Here is an 18,313-nt window from a genome sequence, read left to right on the forward strand (position 1 = left end):
TTTCAGGTTTGTGACTGAGCGTTACTATGTCTCTCCAGGTAGATGAACACAACCATCTTGAGTTCAGTTTCCATCTGGATAAAATGATCTGTAGGCTACCTCTGATGATGAATTTCTTCCCTATAAAGGTAACGAATGCAAGAAGATTTAATGGAAATGCCTAGCACTCCACATATCATTGTTAGTAGCAAAGTTTACTTGGCCTTCCAAGATTTAAGCCAGTTGTGACCAAGCTGCAAAACAGCAGCAGCCATTGTTCTGTAGCTCAAGTGATCATTATCAGATGAATTGGGTCTGTCTGGGGGTTTTGCCTAACTCACAGCAATCGTCACAACTTTGGTGTACCTGGCATTAGGTTAGTTCCTAGTCTTTGGTGGTGGGGGACTTGTGACCCTCTGCTTCTCCCTTCTTGGTGGTGGGATATCTTGATAAAGGAATCCACTTGGAGGTGCTTCTGTGCATATGCCCAGGTGGGGACTAGGGCCATAGCATTCCCCAACACGGAAAGTCTGTGTGGGTTGTATCTCTTGCATATATGGCATAGGTCAACCCCAAATTAGGTTTGATCCACAGTATCCCTCCAGCAGGAGGGCTGGAGCCAATGGAACCTACCCAATGCCAAGCCAAACTCACATCTGTAATAAATAAAGTTGTGGCCTAATTTAACCCCACTAATGTTATCTGTGGTCCTTAGTTTAACTGATAGGGCCTGATGAGGGCGAGTTCATGGTGCCTGGGCAAACAAGTGATCATCATGAGTCCTGAAACTTCATAGGGATAAAGTGACTTCCTCACAAGCTTTCTGGGCTCATCTGTAGCTTAGAATGAGAGCTGCATGTCCTCCAAAATCTGGAAAGGACCAAACGTTCATTTCAAATGCCAACTCTTCAGTAGATTGCCTAAGTGCTTATACATTTTCAGTTTCTTTCCACTTCAAGAAACAGGGCTACAAATGTGATATTTTAAAACACACACACAAAAACAAATAAATGCCAGAATACACTAGAAGCTGCAGGTTAAAGTCCCTCCCACAATATATTTTTAATGGGATGTTATTTTCAAGTAAGTTCATACAGAATTCAATGAGAGACAGGAAGGAAAACTTAATAGTGTTTGCCATAACTATACATCCAATTTTAAAGAGATCATAAAAATCAAATAAACAAAAAGAAATAGAAAAATTCCATTAACAAAGATATAAAGCAGTAACCAACAATTATCCTCCATAGCTCAATCAGCATGAATAACAACACCATTACACATTAACAGCTATCATAAACAAAATAAACAGTCTTTCATAAATTAGCTTTTGGTTTCCAGGTGGATCATAGTTCCATGACTATTAGAATGTGATAAAACCTGTTTACTGCTTTAAAAGCGCTGATGGTTCTTTAGGTTTGTTTTCCATAGGTATGTAGTTTTTAGTTTGGGGATTTTGACTATTACCTCCAGGCTTCTGATGATATTCTCTTTCTCTCATATCACCCACCAGTTTGGTGGAAGCTAGAGGCAATGTTCTGGCTATTTGCTGTTGGTTTGTATATTGAACGAAGTCATAGCAGAATGACACTTGTTCTTTGTCCACTTACAAGTCTCATTTTACTCCATTAATTTTTTTCCAGGAAGGCAACATGCCAGATTTAATTATATGAAACATATGGGGTGGAATTTAACGTTGCCCTACAGGGAGCATTCCATCAATACATTTCTGCTGGCCACATGTAATGATCTGCTGTCCTGAGGCTTCTCCAGACCCATCTGCAAGGGAATTTGAAGGCTCCTCATGGGGCACATGGGGGAAGGGGGAGCCCTGTTCTGCTAGCAGGACTCATTGCACTGTTTCCGGATAGCGCAGCTATTTAGTTGAATCTATTCCATGATCCTTTTAGGTTTCCCCACACTCTGACCATGACTGATCTTGCTGACATTGGTATATGGCAGTAATAAATCTCATATTAAGTCCTTATTTTTCAAACTCATGTTTTGGTTGGTATATATCAATATTCTGGAGGCACCAGGTTGCCAAAGGCTATCATTGGCCTGTTGGGCAACACCGTGTTGTGTTCTGGTCTGATGCCGGCGGATCCCCAAGATGTTGCAAGATCACAAACAACGCCAAGTAAACGACTTACTTTGACAAAGGTTAGGCACAGACCGTTAAGCATAATTGTTTAATTGTACTGAAATATACTCGGAGTCAAGAGTGGATTTCATGCTCTTTATTCAGCTCATAGTGGTGAGGAGGAATGACTGTTCCCCCAAAATATCTGCTTTATATACATTATTTACACAATGGGCTGCACGTGATTGGCTAATTCTGGGATTCTCCTGTAGGCCAATCAGGTTGTGGATTCACTTCCACCTGGAGCTGGATTGGGTGGCTCCTGCGGACCAGTCATACTGCTGCATTGTTCTAGGACCAATCAGCCTGCTGCATTCTGAATCCTATTGTTCTAGGACCAATCAGACTGCTGCATTTTGGATCCTGTTCAACTCAGTACATAACATATATGTTGAAATGGAAAATGACCCTGTGTATGCCTGTATGTGTATTGAAGCTAAGAAGAGCTCTATGAGCATCTAAATGGGTTGATAATTAACTTAGGATGTTAAGGCAACATTTGGGGAACTTATGGCCCTCCAGATGTTGCTGGACTTTCACTCCCATAATCCTTGGCCACTAGCCATTGCGGTTCAAGCTGGAGTCCAACAACATCTGGAGGGCCACAGGTTCTGTGGCTTGAAACCCATTGGAAAAGAAAGCATTTGAAAAACATTTCCCCCCTCTAGATCTGTTAGTTAGTACAACATGAAGTTCTAATCCATCTGCACTGATTGACAGACAGTGAGGCTATACTCCATCTCAAGGCCACATCCAGAGTTCACATATACTAGATTAGGAATAAGAGAGGTCAGGAGGGATTCACCTTTCTATTAACAGAAACCACTACTTTCTCAGATAGGTTTGCTTCGGGTCAGCCTCACATAAGACCTGTGAATTTAGATGGAACTATATGCTGAGTTCTCCTTCTCTCTCTGTCATGTCTTTGATGTGAAGCAAAGTCATGACATCATCATGTTGTCTATTTCTTTGCCCCTGCCAATAGCACCCAGTGATGTGATTCGGGGGATGGTAACCTGCACACATTATTATTATTATTATTATTATTATTATTATTATTATTATTATTTTATTATCTTTTAGGAGACATCTGAAGGCAACCCTGTGCAGGGATTATTTTTTTACTGTTTGATGTTTTATTGTGCTCTCAATCTTCTGAGTGGCTCGGGCAATTCAGTCAGTTGGGCGGCATATAAAATTAATATGATAATGAAATTAAAGAAGGAGAGTAGACGTCAACAAGACAATGCCCATTTTGGGTGGTTGCACCATTATTTAGCATAATGTGTCAGTCATTAAAACTTCCCAAGACTGACAGCGATGGGCCATCTTTTTATTGGTCATTTCCAAAGGAAAAGAAATGTGCACACTGTGGCCCACAAAACTGCACAAACAGCAGCCCAGTAGGAATTATTAAATTCAAAATGATGATCATCACAAGCGTAGCTGAGTGATAGAAATTAATGCGCCATCTGAACAGTTCCCTTTTTTTTATCTCCCTGCTCTGCACTGATGTTCCTCATTTGAAATGAATCTCTCTAGACCTGAAGGGTATTCGGAAACAGCTGATGAGGCCTATAATAAGGATTCCAATCTTTGTCTCTGCTCTGAAATTAGACATATGTCCTGGTGTGTTGACATTAATTTGCCCTGTTGTAGCTGCTATAGGGTTTATTTTGGAGCATTTTAATAGAATTGCAGGGGAGATAGCTGCTCTGTTGAAAAAGAAACTGGGGGGGGGGGGGAATCTGCTGAGAAAGCGTAATTCCAAAGGTTAATTTGAAACTGCTTCACTTGTCACAGCTTTTCTCTGTTTTAATATGTTCAGAACAGGTATTGCAAACAGGTATTTCACACGGAATAGTGTTTCAGATGAGGTATTGCACTCTGGAAAAAGAAGGCACAGCTCAGTGATAATTCATGTTACACTGTATTATTGCTTACAGGAGGAAGTTTGGTTGGTATTGTGCTATAACTAAGCTGATCTAATGGTATAGTGCTTGTACATATGCACATCTTGCCTCGAAGTAAGCACAATGGGATTAACTTCTGTGTAGATAAGCACAGAATTGCCTTCTAGGAATCTGATTTGTAAACCAAATTTTGCATGGCACTATCTAAGTCTCAGGGACGCAGGTGGCGCTGTGGGTTAAAGCCTCAGCACCTAGGACTTGCCGATCGAAAGGTCGGCGGTTCGAATCCCTGCGGCGGGGTGCGCTCCCGCTGCTCGGTCCCAGCGCCTGCCAACCTAGCAGTTCGAAAGCACCTCCGGGTGCAAGTAGATAAATAGGGACCGCTTACCAGCGGGAAGGTAAACGGCGTTTCCGTGTGCAGCTCTGGCTCGCCAGAGCAGCGATGTCACACTGGCCACGTGACCCGGAAGTGTCTCCGGACAGCGCTGGCCCCTGGCCTCTTGAGTGAGATGGGCGCACAACCCCAGAGTCTGTCAAGACTGGCCCGTACGGGCAGGGGTACCTTTACCTTTACCTATCTAAGTCTCAGATCTTACTTGGCAAAATAAGGTTAATATATTGACTTACCTTACAGGTTTATTGTAATACAGTGGTACCTCAGGTTAAGAACTTAATTTGTTCTGAAGGTCCGTTCTTAACCTGAAGTACCACTTTCGCTAATGGGGCCTCCTGCTGCTGCTGCACGATTTCTGTTCTCATCCTGAAGCAAAGTTCTTAACCCGAGGTACTATTTCTGGGTTAGTGGAGTCTGTAACCTGAAGCGTCTGTAACCTGAAACACCTGTAACCCGAGGTACCACTGTACTTACTAAGTTAATGGGTATTTGAATACTCAAAATTGCTACATACATGCTTAAGAACAACAGCTGCACCAGTAATGTTTGTTCTCTTTAGACACCATTAGCCATAGGGAGTAATAAGATCCCACATGCAAAGTGATCAGCAGACAGATATTCAGGATTAGCAATATATATAAAACAAACAAAAAGTTCAAAAATTAGTGCGGGTAAGCAATGGTACCAAAATAGTATTGTGTCCAGAAACTATAAACAGCCTTTTTCAGCCTATTGTTGGCATTGGTATCATCTAGCAATGTATCAGGACCGGCTCTATCATTAGACAGAGTGAGGCAACTGCCTCAGGTGCAAATGCTTGGGAGCAGCAAGGGCAGTCTTCATGGCTATTGCTGCTAAGACCCTTCTGTTGAAAGGCAAGAGTTGTGCATATCATAACTCAAGGGCAGTGAAGGACATTGTTCCATTGCCAGTGTCAGCACACATGCCAATTCAGTCAGCTTTTTTGTGTAGTATGACAGGGGGTGCCATCTTGTCCTTTGCCTTAGGAGGCCAAAAAGTCTTGGGTTGGCCCTGCTTTATATGTGAACTTGCTCAGTCGATAACACTCAGTTGCATTACAAATGAAGTGTCATTTCCCCCAGAAGGTTTTCTGTTACTCAGAGTAGTAGAAGAGATTCTGCACCTCCACAATCAGCATTCAGCAGACCAGGCATTCCAAAAGCCAACAGCTTTGTAGCTGGATGTGCGAAAGTCCTTTTCATGTCCGTCCTTTACTTCCAATGCAATTTCTGTTAATTGCTGTGAAACTATGTGAATTGCAAAGTCAGCTTCTTTGTAGAGGCAGCCACAGAAGTTCTTTAATATTAAGCCCTCGCTCTTGTCAAAATACTCACTAATTACTGTGAACTATGTGACCGTGCCACCCAACCAAACAGCCTTTTATTTGGATATATGGGTCAGTTCTTTGAATTGTTTCCTGAACATTTTTGATGTAGAGTCATTTGCATCCCACAAAACTTGGGGACTTTTTGTGACTTCTTGGTGTGATATGATATCAGAGACCTGTTCTTCTTCTTGTTGTTGTTAGGGTTGTAATTATTTATCTATTTGAAATGAGAAATCATCCATCATCCAAAGATGGATTTGGAGGTGGAGGGGAAGTCAAAATAAAAATTACAATAGAAAACAAACCGCCAATGTAAAAAAAAAAAAAAAATGTGTAAGAAGAAAACCCATCCAAGCAGCCAAAAATGTCATAATCTAAACTGGGCAAAACCAAAGGGTGTATCAGCGGAGGATTTAGTCTTCTTCTTTCTGAGCTGAGTGTTTCCATTTGCTGCAGAAAATTGCCCATAGAAATCAATTGGGGCCATCCAAGATTTTGATATAGTTGAATTAGATGAGGATGTGTTCAGAGGAGACAAATCACTATCCTCACCCAGCAGCTCCTCAGCCACATGCTCATGCGTACATAACATGGATACTCTGCAACATTTGGTCACAGGGTCCTACTATCAAAGAGGATTTACAGTACTAATCCAGGGCCAGACTTAGACATTTTGTCGCCTGAGCCAGTACAGTAAATGGTGCCCACTCCCTAAAGGATGGTACATCCATATTACCCCAAAGTAGCCAAGTTATTTTCGTACGTAAGACAGAAAATTCCACAAGCACCTCCATCCCTTCCTGTCAGCTTTTTTTTTCAAGCAACAATACTAAATCAGCAAATAATTTAATTGCTGCCTTAGGTGGCCAGTTCATTTTGCCTAATGGTAGGGCTGGCCCTATCTGAACCCAATGAGCAGCAAGACGGACTTCCCCTGACTCCCCTGATTTGTGGATGAAAGCAGGTTCAAACATTGACTACTTTGGTCCACCACCCAGGGCTCACCACCCACCAGGGCCCTGATTGGCCCAAAATATTTGAATTTTAGCAGGCAGGCTGTGATTGTGAGGGGACTTTCTGCCCCCAGGCAGACTACCCATATTCCAATGTTGCCTACAGGAGTGGAATTACGGTTCAGCCCCTTTCCACCCCCAAAGTTTCCCACCCCACATTTCCAGTTAAAAATCATTTTAATAGGAAGCTTAACCACTCAAGTTGACATGCTACTGGAAACTGAATGTTTGTCATTTGTCATTTGAGCTAGATAGTCCATTGATTTAACCTAGGAGTAAGAGATCTCTTTATTGGCAAACTCCTGCTTTTACAGTGAGGATGTTTTCCTTAATATTCCACTTAGGTCTATACCATTGCAACATATTCCATACAAACAAGGGAATCAATAGCTTAGTTACAGAACAGCCAGTGTTCCACCACAGAAACAAGAACGTAAAGTGTTGATGAAATCTCTAAATCAGATCCCCTGAAATGAGAGCTAATCAATTCCATTCCAGCTGACTGAATTTATGTACACAAGAAGAAATTATACTGCAATCTCCTCTTTTGAGACTGACAGAGGGAGAGACAGAGACAGAGAATCCTCAGCAAAACATAAGAGGGTAAGCTCTAGCTTTTGCTCTTCATGTAGTCTGGTCTTTTATGAGGCCTAATATTGATTGAAGGCTTTTTCCAAAGAGAAAATGGTGCAAAAGGTTCAAAAGAATACATGAATGGAAGTAAGAGCAAAATAAGGATTGGTTGCAAAATAAGGCAGTAGCAAGTGGCCTGAGAAATTACTTACATCTCTTCTAACTGCATACTTGGGGTTACTGCATTGCCTGTCACTCAAATCTAAACTAGATGTGATGACTGCCATGTTTCAGGGTGTTGTATAGATGGTTTTTGTTATACAAACCCCATGAGCCCACTTAAAGGATCAATTTGATCAGCAGTCATAAGAGACAATGTCTTTCCTGTGCTGGCCCCCAGATTGTGGAACTTCCTGCAGAGGTGCAGATGGACCCCAGCTCTTCACATTTTAAAGCAGGGTTTAAAAACACATTTATTCTGGGCCACTTTTATTTATTTTTATATTTATATTCCACTTTACCTCTAAGGAGTTCAAGTCCCTGCCCCCCCCCCATTTTATCGTAAGAACAGCCTTGTGCGGTTTGGCTGAGACATGGTGACTGGCCCCAAGGTCAACCAGAGAACTTTGTGGATGCATGGGGCTTTGAACCCTCATCTCTCAAATCCTAGTCTAACACTTTACACACTGCGCCACACCGCCTCTTAATAAAGGCTGGTTCTTTAATGGATGACATTTGTCTTGCACTATTTCATTGTTTTGTAACTTCCCTGTTTTTAAAGACTCCTACCACTGCTTTTAAATTGCTGGTGTTTGACGTTAGTGTGTTTATATGAGATGTATGCCTCCTTGGGTGGCCTGTTCCCCAAAAGACAGACTATAAACAATTTTATAAATTAGTAAGAATGGATAGGACAGGAGAGCTTGAGCCGATTCGAGATTGGGGCACCCATGGGAACTTTTCTGCTATTGCGAACAACAGGCGTGGGGAAGCTGGGCAATGAAAAAGAATTCAATCCTCAGTTCCTATAGGTGGTATATATCCATTCAAAATATTTCATGGTGTGTTCAGACCACACTGTACAATGTTTCTGATGTAAGAGAACATTTTATGAGACATAAAGTATCTCAAAATATTAGGGTGCTGTCATAGTTGTTACGGCATTTGGCTTATTAAGTCTGCAATCCTGGGTACCTGGGAGGAAATTTTATTTTTTGCTAAGCCAGCTCCAGGCTGGTGTAGCTGATGGGCACAAGGACTAGGTCCTTTGGGAGATCCATTTTCTGGATCCAGAGCCACTGATGCTGTAGCCCTGTCCTGCTTCCTTTAAAAAACACAAAAAAACACAACAACACTACCTTTGGGGACTTTCTACTTACCACCAGCAAGAGAACCACCCAGCTCTTCAAAGCTGGTTCTCTGATGCAGCAGAACCCCCTCCAAACAGCAGTGTTTGCTCCCCTCCAGTAGAGAGGAGACCGCATGCAATCCTCTCACACAGCCATCAACACCGGGGGGGGGGGGGGGATTAATATTGCACTCTCAAGGTGCACTGTTATGCACATTTACCTGGGCGTGAGCACCCTTGAACTCAACAGGCCTTATTTTCAGGACTGCACTGCAAGAAGCAATTTGCTCACCTCTCCTGGCTAAGTGCAGTTTATTTTGAGAGGAGAAGGCGCTAGTGTAGGAACAAGGACCTCAAATGCTTGCATTATTATTTTTTCAGTCCAACACACTCTGATTAAAGTCTTTGTTGGGGGCACAGCAATCTCGATACATATAATGGGAAATTTCAAACAAATTTATTAATGGCATTGCTTACCCTTCCTATGTTCTGCCAGTGGTTTGGAGAGATGGCTTCACAACTGCAGCTCCACCACCCAGGGATGGGAAGAAGCAAAAGGTCAGATACACACTGCAGTTTTCACATATTAAAACAGTCGTCAAATAGGTGCTGACATTACAAGATAATATTCCGTCTGGTGTGAATGTTCTTTGTAGTTGTTACCTTATAATAACTGCTACTAACCAGTATTACAGTGAAAGCAATTAGGACTGTTAACTCCTGGCTCCCAAAAGGGAATGCTTATGGATTTTTAGATACGGGGATAGGGGTGAGAAATTCAGCTAGTGTGACTTACCGCTTGAATTTTCTGCAGAATAAGGACACCATTCAGGGATGCCAGTGGGGAGGGTCATCATTAGTGAATGGAAAGTCTGAGGGGAGCAGAAGGGCTATCTTGAACTTCACCCTGCTGATGGGGAAGCCATGCCAAAAGTTATCAGAATATTTTGTCGTCCCCCCCCCCCGAAAATATTTGAGATTTTTCTTTTTTGCACTCCCATTTTGTGATGGGCACCATTATCCTTTCCAATGCCCTTGAATGATACTAGATCCAGAGCATTGTGGGAGATGCAAAATAGTGGCCTGGTTACCAATGCAGGTGCCGATATATATATATATATATATATATATATATATATATATATATGCTTTCGTAGATTTTCACGGGTACAGGAATGCAGGTTTTGGTGTCCTCGGGTGTCTTCCCGTGTAAAAGTTGGGGTGTCTAGGCGACGTTTCGACGAGGTCTCACTCGTCATCAGCACCAGCCTGAAGATGACGAGTGAGACCTCGTCGAAACGTCGCCTAGACACCCCAACTTTTACACGGGAAGACACCCGAGGACACCAAAACCTGCATATATATATATATATATATATATATATATATATATATATATATATAAAATATCTTGTATTTTTCACTCTATAGGACACACCAGACCATAGGACGGAGTGGACCATAGGAGGGGGAGAACAGGGAAAAAAAATTCTCCCCCTCTCTGCTCAGTGCCCCTTCAGTGAAGCGGCTGGAGAAACGGAGCCCCTTCCATTTCTCCTTCCGCTTCACTGAAGGGGTGCTGCGCAGAGAGGGAAAACTGTGCAGCGCCTCTCCAGCGAAGCGAAGCCTGGAGAGCAAGAGGGATCGGTGTGCACTGACCCCTGTCACTCTCCAGGCTTCAGGCGGCTATCCACAAGCCTTCGGAGCACAGCGGGAACTCCTGCTGTGCTCAGAAGGCTTGCGGATAGCTGCCTGAAGCCCCTGGAGTGCAGCGAGAGTTCGCGCTGCGCTCCGAGGGCTTCAGGCTTCAGATGGCTATCTGCAAGCCTTCCGAGTGAAGCAGGGGCTTCAGACAGCTTCAGCGAAAGCAACGCGAAGCCTCCGGAGCGCGGGGGGACAACTCTCCCTCTGCGCTTCGGAGGCTTCGCATTGTTATCGCTGAAGCCAAGGAGCCTGCATTCACTCCATAGGATGCACACACATTTCCCCTTAATTTTTCGAGGGGAAAAAGTGTGTCCTATAGAGTGAAAAATATGGTATATATTTTTGGAGGGGAAATAAGAAGAAGTGCTACTGCCACCACTAATGGTGAGCCTCTCCCCTCAGAAACTATTGGAGAATTTCTCCCTGACCCACCCTCCTCACCAGAGAAATTGGTAAAGTGGTCTTCTCAAAAGAGGCCATCGGCTTACATCTTGATCACAAAACAGATGACCAAAAACCTCCATCGTTATCAGGAATGCTTGGGTCTGTAGTTTTAATTTTACCTTGATTAATAGGTTGAAAAAAAGGAAATAAGCAGTGCTTATCATAATGAATGCTTATCATAGCTGGTGGTGAATGAAGCTGGCTGCTGAGCATGCTCATAACCTTACGTTTTGTCACAGAGAACGCTCACCAGCTTCCTCTTCCTCTCCATTTCTCCATGCTTATATTGATGTGGGTAGGAAGAGGAAAATGGAAGAAGGAAAGCTGAGTTCTGTACCTCCTGAAGGAAGCTAATTATGTACCAGCCTACACTTTGGATGGGAATTTGGATTGGCTCGTAACTGAACTGGAGAAGCTAGCTTCTGAAGTCTGATCCGATAGGCATACAGAGATTGATTCACCCAATGTGGTGGCTTAGATTTTCATGGCACACTTCAGCTCCTCTCAGCGAACAACAGGGTTTCTAGTCAAAAGATATGCAGCCTCCTGGATCAAGCCAATGTCCCATCTAGTTCTGCATCCTTTCCCCAAAGTGGCTAGCAAGGTACCTATGGGAAGCCTGCAAACAGAATCGAAATGTAACAGAACTCTCCCTCTTTGTGATTCCCAGCAACTGGTGTACAGAGCCATACTGCCTAACAGGTAGAACATAGACTTCAGAGCTATTAGCCATTGACAGCCTTATCCCCCATTTGTCTAAGCCTCCTTTAAAGCCATCCAAGTGGGTGGCCATCTCCACCTCTTGTGGGTGTGGATTCCATAATTTAATTGCATGCTGTGAAAAGAAGTACTTCCTTTCATCTTTTCCGAATCTTCCAACATTCCGTCATGCTTTGAAAACCATTGCACAAGGTTAACAGCAGCAGAGGGTTGAAGGAAGGGGATGGGGGAAAAAAACCCTTCTCTCATGTTTGGCAAACTTAGCTGGAAGGAAAATGGAATGCCGACACAATCCAAATTGTGATCTTTTGAAAAATGAAATTTATTTGGAAGGCAGAGCTGGTGCAGGTCAAGCCACCACTGAAAAATAACACTATATTTTATTATTCTAGAATTGCATCTGACCAAAAAAAAAAAGAAAAGAAAAGAAAGAAAGAAAAAACAAACCCCCAAAAACCCATTCAAACTGTCACATTATGAAAAGCAAAAATAAATTATTATATGAAATTGTAGTTCCTGCGTTCCATATGGAAGTTGCAGCTGGGGTGGAGGAACCAATCTTTTGATTTTTATAATGCGTCTGCAAAGAGTGCACAATTCAAGTGGATTTTTGTGGCAATTCCCACTGTCTCCTGCACATTTCCGCTCTCCCTTTTGCAGTCTGCAGTTGTTTTGACTGTTTAATTAACTGATTCTCACTGCTCAGGTTAGGGTCAAGGGTGCCACATTGTCCAAAAGCTGCCTCAGTTGATGGGGAGAGGAGGCAAAGGGTTGTTTATCTGCAGGAGCTGTAAAATGCTCTTCTATACTTCACAAGGCTGCAGAGTACATTCTTTCTTTTTCCCCTTTTCCTTTTTCATAATTCTTTGAGAGCTGATATACTGCTAAGGCACTTGAACTCTATTATGATGTCAAGCATCTGCTACTTTCTTTTATCCTTGGGACAAAAGCAAATCAAATCCCAGATACGTTCTTTAAGACTGAATTCCTCTGAGGTAATTGTGCCTCTTGCCCCATGTGCCACCAAACCTATACAAATTAAAAGAGCTTAGTACCATATATATTTATGAACCAATATATTTCGTTCTCCTTCCAAATAACACAATTATGAGCATATAGCTGGTCTGCTGAGGACTCATTTTACCATCTTATTTCCTTCCTTGCAAATCCCTCAAGAAAAGATAAAGCTCTCTCTTTTTATCGACTGTGATTTGGATTTAATGACTTCTCTCTCCTCATCCTCCCCTTCCTTTAGGTCAGTTAAGAACACTCGTGTGTGTGTGTGTGTGTGTGTGTGTGTGTGTTGCCTTCAGTTTCCCTCTTTTATTATCCATGTTCTTCTGCACTATAATTCTTATCAGGTCAAGAGAAGAAACAAAACCCAGGACAGTAAGGAGTGAAGCCTCTCCTCTCAAGCATCAACATATCGGAATCCTACTCATTATTTTCTGGCTTAACGGCACAGCTAGTTGTAAGCAAAAACTAGTCTGTGTCTAGGTCACATCCACACCATGCATTTAAAGCACTCTTGTACCACTTCAAGCAGCCTTAACAAATTCATGATCATTGCGGGGAAGCCTTGTCTCTTAAATTGGTTAAGGGTTCTTTGGTATTGATGTGACCCAGAACTGAGCCAAAACCACCCAGATCATTTGGGTAGCATTTTCACCTGCAGGGCAGGGATAGGAAAATGCCACTTTGTTTAATTTTATTTTAGGGCAGCTTTTTCCATGTTTTTTTTTTTTTTGGCCAGCATTTAGCCATGCAATCTGCAAGCAAGCCCTAAAGGAGTGGGACAACTTTTGTCCCCTGTCCCAGGTGTTATGGGACTCCAACTCTCATCAGCATCAGACAGCATTGCCAATAGTCAGGAATAATGGGAGATGTAGTCTTAACAACTTCTGGAGAGCTGTAGGTTTTCTACCCTCTGCCCTAAAAGAATTTGCTAGGAGAAACTGCCCAGCCTTCCTTCATCTTCTTCCCCAAAAACTCTTCTACATAAGGTAGCAAGACAAAAAAAGGTTGGAGCTCCTGCATCTTTGTTGTTGTTTAGTCGCTTAGTTGTTTCTGACTCTTCATTACCCCATGGACCAGAGCACGCCAGGCACTTCTGTCTTCCACTGCCTCCCGCAGTTTAGTCAAACTCATGCTGGTAGCTTTGAGAACACTGTCCAACCATCTTGTCCTCTGTTGGCCCCTTCTCCTTGTGCCCTCCATCTCCCCCAAATCAGGGTCTTTTCCAGGGAGTCTTCTCTTCTCATGAGGTGGCCAAAGTATTGGAGTCTCAGCTTCAGGATCTGTCGTTCCAGTGAGCACTCAGGGCTGATTTCCTTAAGAATGGACATGTTTGATCTTCTTGCAGTCCATGGGACTCTCAGGAGTCTCCTCCAGCACCATAATTCAAAAGCATCCATTCTTCAGCGATCAGCCTTCCTTATGGTCCAGCTCTCACTTCCATACATCACTACTAGGAAACCATAGCTTTAACTATATGGACCTTTGTTGGCAAGGTGATGTCTCTGTGTGCTGGTCCCGGGGGGCAGGTTAGCATAGGCGTAGTCAAAGTCCGGTCCTGAGTCACTAGCCTGGAAATCAGTCCACAAGGAGCGGGGCGAGGTCCGAAACAGGAAGCCGGGCGGGGAACAGGAGCACTGGAGAGTCAGGTCTGGGTCCGGGCAGGAACAGGAACTCAACAACGATGTTGCTCCCACAACCTGGGACCGGGCCGACTAGCCTTTATCTATTCTGAGGCTAGGGGTGGTCCCGGCCCCCAGGAGACCCGCCTCTCTTGGCCTTAAGGCGAGCACTCCTCCTGGGAGCAACCAGTTCCCTTCGCCTCTCTGCCCTGAGTCTCTGCAGATCAGGAGAGGCTAAAGGGTTACTGGGCCCAGGGGGAGACTCACCTGCAGGCACTGAGTCCTCAACCACTCCTGGAGCCAGAGTGGGATCACCTGATGCCTGCTCCTGAGGATCTAACACAGGTGCAGGTGCTTCAGAATCCAAGCCCTGCCCCAATTCAGCCGGCCCTGGAGGCGGGGACTCCTGTGCAGGCTGGGATTCCTCTGGTTCAGCCTCTGAATCGGAATCCCAGGCCATCACACCATCCCCCCTTCCAAGCCCCCCCCCTCAATCGAGGGTCTGGACCCGGCTTGCTGGGGTACGCCGCATGGAAATCTCGGAGGCAAGCAGGCGCGTGGACGTTGGCTGCTGGTTCCCAGGAACGGTCCTCCGGTCCATATCCCTTCCAGTCAATGAGATACTGCAGCTTTCCCCTGCGGTATCGGGAGTCCAGAATGCGTTCCACCTCATACTCAGGCTCCCCCTGAACCAAAACTGGCTGCAGTCGGGGACGGTCCGGGTGGAACTCATCGGGTGGGGCCACCGGACTCAGAAGGGACCTGTGGAATACCGGGTGAACCTTCAGGGTTGCGGGCAACCGGAGACGGAATGCCACAGGCGAGACCTGGTCCACGATAGGAAACGGGCCGGTGAAACGGGCGTCCAGCTTCCGCGAAGGTCAAGAAGGGTGGAGGTGGCGAGTGGAGAGCCATACTAGGTCAGCGACATGGAGTTCCGGCCCCACCTGGCGGTGGCGGTCGGCCTGGGCCTTGTACGCCTCCTTGGCCTGGCGCAGTTGCTCCATCAATAGCTGTTGTTGGGACTGGAGCTCCTGGAGCCACTCTGTCACCGCAGGGACCACGGATGCCGGCAGCACATCCGGAAACAATCGTGGATGAAAACCGTAACTGGCCTGGAACGGGGTCTGCTGGGTGGACGCATTCACCGCGTTGTTGTAAGCGAACTCCGCCAATGCTAGGTGGTCGACCCAGTCATCCTGCTGGTAGCTGCAGTAACACCGGAGGTACTGCTTCAGCACCGTTCCGTCTGGCCATCGGTCTGTGGGTGGTAGGCTGATGAGAGACAGACCTCTGTCCCGAGGGCCTGGTGCAAAGCTCGCCAGAACCGGGATGTGAACTGAACGCCCCGGTCGGACACCACACGCTCAGGTAGGCCATGCAGGCGGAAGACATGCTGGAGGTACAGCTGAGCGGTTTCCTTAGCTGAGGGTACGGATGGGCAGGGAGCACAGTGCACCATCTTAGTGAAATGGTCGGAGAAAACTAGGAGGCAGGTATAACCACGAGACGGGGGTAAGTCCACTACAAAGTCCAGAGAAACCGTATGCCAAGGACGTGGTGGAACTGGCAACGGCTGAAGAAGGCTGGGGGGTCGCCCAGATGGGCCCTTGGCCCGCCGGCAGACATCACAACCAGCGACGTAGCGAGCCACGTCAGCCTTCAGGCGGGGCCACCAAAACTCACGGCTTACCAGATGGGTGGTCCGATACCGTCCAAAGTGTCCTGCGGCTGGGGCATCATGGGTCATCCGGAGAACCTCAGCCCGCAGTGGCCCAGGCGGGATGTATAGGCGACCGTGGTGCAGCAGAAGGCCCTGATGCAAGACCAGCCCTGGATACTGAGGGCATGACCCTTTGGCCAGTTCCCGGAGTCGTTCCTGGGCCCAAGCATCGACCCGCTGCTGTTGCAGCACCCGAGCCTGCAGTGGTTCCACCTCCTGGGTGGCCAGGAAAGCCACCGGTGGCAGGACCGTGGTAGGTGCTGCTTGCTGTACCGTGTCTGCGTTGTCTTCGGGTTTCCGGGACAGGGCATCTGCCTTCAGGTTTTGGGAACTTGGGATGTAGCGGATCCGGAACTGGAACCGGGAAAAGAACAGCGCCCACCGGATCTGCCTTTGGTTCATATTGCGGGTGGTCTGGAGGTACTCCAGGTTCCGGTGGTCGGTTCTCACCTCCACCAGGTGTCGTGCTCCCTCAAGATGGTGGCGCCAGACCTCAAAGGCCACCTTGATGGCCAGTAGTTCCCGTTCCCACACGGTATAGTTACGCTCCGCTGGAAGGAGCTGGCGGGAATAGTAGGCGCAGGGTAGGAGTGGCGCATCAGGTCCGAACTGCTGAGACAAGACGCCACCGAGAGCCGTACTGGAAGCATCGGTCTCTACCACAAAGGGTCGAGAGGGATCAGGGTGTTGCAAGATCGGCGCTCTCTGGAAACAGGCCTTCAACCCCTGAAAGGCCTCCTCTGCCTCCTTGTCCCAGGAAAACGGCGTCTTGGGGCGCAGTAGCCGGGTCAATGGGGTGGTGCGATGAGCGTAATCCGCAATGAAGGTCCGGTAATAGTTGGCGAACCCCAGGAACCGCTGTAGGTCCTTGCGGTTCCGAGGTGCCGCCCATTCCCGAACCGCTGCCACCTTTCCAGGATCCATCTGCACCCCATCTGGAGAGAGTCGGTGACCAAGGAAGTCCACTGACCGCTGATGGAACTCGCACTTGCTGAGCTTTGCATACAGGCGGTGCTCTCGCAAGCGCTGCAGCACGGTCCGGACATGATCCTCGTGGTGAGCCGGGTCACGGGAGAAGACCAGAATGTCATCCAAGTACACCACCACATACTTGTCTAGCAAGTCCTGGAACACATGGTTAATGTACCGTTGGAACACAGCGGGCGCGTTGCACAAACCGAAGGGCATCACCAGGTATTCGAACTGTCCGTACCGGGTCCCGAATGCTGTCTTCCACTCATCACCGGCTCGGATCCGAATCAAATTGTAGGCCCCCCGGAGGTCTAGCTTGGTGAACACCTGCGCCCCTTGCACCCGCTCCAGCAACTCTGAAATAAGGGGCAAGGGGTACCGGTCTGGGATGGTAATTTTGTTCAGGGCCCGATAATCATGGCAAAGGCGGAGCTCCCCACATTTCTTCTTAACAAAGAGCACTGGCGCAGCGGTGGGCGAGGTAGAAGGCCTAATGAAACCACGCTCCAGGTTCTTGCGCAAGAAGTCTTGCAAAGCCTCGCGCTCTGGCTCTGTAAGAGAGTATAAGCGACTCACCGGTAGAGGCGCTCCGGGCTGGAGGTCTATGCCGCAGTCAAAAGAGCGATGTGGCGGCAGCTGGTCTGCCCCCCGTTCCTCGAACACGTCGTAATAGTCCCGGTACTCAGCGGGGAGTGTAGATGCAGCCTCCTCAGAGGGCGCTGCTGCCAGCATCTTGGTTTGGGCGTGGGAGCTTGGGTCTGGGAAGTGCACAGTCCGTTTGACCCAGTCAATCTGCACATTGTGAGCCTCCAGCCAGTCCATCCCAAGCACCAGGGGGAACCGGGGCATGGAGGCAATGTCCAAAGTTCGCATCTCCCGATGCTGCTGGAGACACAGGACCAAGGGCTGGGTCTCCTGAGTAACGGCACCTGAACGCAGGAGCCGTCCGTCGATTGCCTCCACCTGCACCGGTTCTGGCTTGTTCTGAAGTGGCACCTGATGATGGGCAGCAAAAGCAGCGTCCATATAGGAGCGGGTTGCCCCCGAATCCACCAGAGCATGGGTAAGGATCCAGGGCCCACCTGGAGGGTATAGACGTACCGGAACCATGAAGTGTTGCAATTCAATTGGTGTGACCCCATTCTGCGCTGTTTGGGACCCCAGGTAGCCAGGGCCATCAGCTACTGGGGGTTGGCGGTTTCCCCGTGGCTGGCGTTTCTCAGGACAGGACCGGGCGTAGTGTCCGCTTCCGCCACAGTAGAGACATAGATTCCCCTCCCGACGCCGCACCTTCTCCGTGGGGGAGAGGCGTGGCCGCACTGCCCCAAGCTGCATAGGCTCCTCCGATGACTCGGCTGTGGCCGTGGAGCTGCTAGTAGAAACTGGCGCCGAGAACTGGAAGT

The sequence above is a fragment of the Podarcis gaigeae genome (assembly GCF_964106915.1).
Source record: "Podarcis gaigeae genome assembly, chromosome: 6".
Taxonomy (NCBI): Eukaryota; Metazoa; Chordata; class Lepidosauria; order Squamata; family Lacertidae; genus Podarcis; species Podarcis gaigeae.